Below are 2,350 nucleotides of genomic sequence, written 5' to 3' on the forward strand. Positions count from 1 at the left end.
GGTTGTTTTCAAAGTGGATGTATTGGTTGTAGTGCTGATTTCAATTTTTCATTATTGTTGTTGTTATTGGTACTGTTGATGTGGTTGTTGTTCTGTAAAAATGATCTTGATGATGATGATGATGATGACGATGATGATGATGATGATGATGATGATGATGATGATGAATGTCAGTTGTTGATGATATGTGGCTAACCCTTAATGTTGAACCCCCAAACCAACCCGGATTTTAAACAACAGCTTTTTAGAAAAAGTAACCAAAAAAAAAACATATATATTTATATAAAATAAAAAAGTAAAAAGAATCTACCTATGTCCATCTTGTCTCCAGGTACAAGCGTATCTAGGATTACACAAACGAACGTGTCATTATTTCAAGACATTCAAGGCAGCAGACTGTGAGATTTGAAGGATTTTTGGCTGCTGTATCTAGCATATTCTGCGACCTAGCATATCCTGCGTTGGAGAGGGCCGAGCATCAAAGCGTTTCTGATGTTGCTGTTATTGTTGTAGTTAATCATGTATAAGGGCATGGTTGTGTGGTAAGAAGCTTCCTTCCGCCCCTAAAGGCGACGAGTTCTGAGTTCAAATTCCGCCGAGGTCGACTTTGCCTTTTATCCTTCCAATGTCGATAAATTAAGTACCAATTGCGTACTTGGGTTGATCTAATCGACTGGCCACACCCTCACCCCAAATTTCAGGCCTTGTGCCTAAAGTAGAAAAGAAAGGGTTCAAGCCAAACTTAACCTCGGCAGGGTTTGAACTCACCACCATTAGTGTTGTGGTTCAGACTGGGAGCTGACAAAATCGCACGCCGGATAAAATTGTTCTACTGCATTTCTTCCGGCTTTACGAATGAGTTCGAATTCCGTCGAGGCCGACTTTGTTTCTCATCCTTTCGGGATCGATAAAATAAACAGCAGTTAATTACTAGGCTCCATAAACTAAGTACCAGTTGCGTACTGGAGTCCATCTAATCGTCCAGCCCGTTTCCCTCAAAATTTCAGGCCGTGTACCCTATAGTACAATGGATTATTATGGTTTGCAGGGCACGGGGTTTGTAGAGTTACTGTTGTTGCTTAGTCCATCCATGGCCATCCCCTCTTTTTGTATATCTACGGCCATATTGTCCAAAGTTTTTTTTTCTGTTAAGATGGTAGAAATTTGATTTGAGGATTATTTGGCTATTATTTCTAGGTATTTCTGCGTCCGCGTACAGGCTTGTAAGTCGTCCCATCGTTACACAGCTCTTGCCGTTGTTGTTGTGGTTGTTGTTATGGTATTGTGTTTTGTAGACTCATTACTGGCTAGCTAGTGGAGGCGCAATGGCCCAGTGGTTAGGCCAGCGGACTTGCGGTCGTAGGATCGCAGTTTCGCTTCTCAGACCGGGCGTTGTGAGTGTTTATTGAGCGAAAACACCTAAAGCTCCACGAGGCTCCGGCAGGGAATGGTGGCGAACCCTGCTGTACTCTTTCACCACAACTTTCTCTCACTCTTTCTTCCTGTTTCTGTTGTGCCTGTAATTCAAAGGGCCAGCTTTGTCACACTCTGTGTCACGCTGAATCTCCCCGAGAACTACGTTAAGGGTACACGTGTCCGTGGAGTGCTCAGCCACTTGCACGTTAATTTCACGAGCATGCTGTTCCGTTGATCGGATCAACTGGAACCCTCGTCGTCGTAACCGACGGAGTGCCAACAAACAAAAATGTTGTGTGGCAGTTATTGACGTTAATCATCAGGCGTATTTTAAATGTTGTTATACAGCAAATTTTAACACAAACTTTTGTTTGTCGGCTGTTATTCAGGTAGTTATTTCTGTATTGCTGTTAATGCAACTGTTGTTAGTCATCTATTTTTGTTGCAGCTGCTTCACTTATTATATTACTGTTGTTAAAGGGAACTGTTGTTCGTCAGATGTTGTTGCTGCAGCAGTTGTTAAAATTACCGTTGTTAGCCATTTGTATAAACGGTCATCCCTTTTCTGTTATAAAGCAACATTCATCGCCATAGATGAGGATCGACACAAAACAAGAACCCGTACAGAAGACAGTGAGTTTGGTTCTTTTGGTCAACCTCACCTCTTTTGAGGATCGGAAGCTGGACGTGGCACGTTGGAGGTGGCACATTACTATGCCAGCATCTGCAACTCTAGCTTCCAATTCAGATTCCGAAGAGATGAGAAAGGCAAAGACGTCTCGGCGGGATTTGAGCTCAGAGCACAATGAATCGCAACGAATGGCGCAAGGAGTTTTGTCCAGCGCTCTGCCGACTCTGGATAAGACTTTAATATTTTTACCGGGAAAAGGGGTTGGGCCTCTTCGTTATCATTATCATTGCTTCCAGTATGTGT

This window comes from Octopus bimaculoides, chromosome 13 (assembly GCF_001194135.2).
Source record: "Octopus bimaculoides isolate UCB-OBI-ISO-001 chromosome 13, ASM119413v2, whole genome shotgun sequence".
Lineage (NCBI taxonomy): Eukaryota > Metazoa > Mollusca > Cephalopoda > Octopoda > Octopodidae > Octopus > Octopus bimaculoides.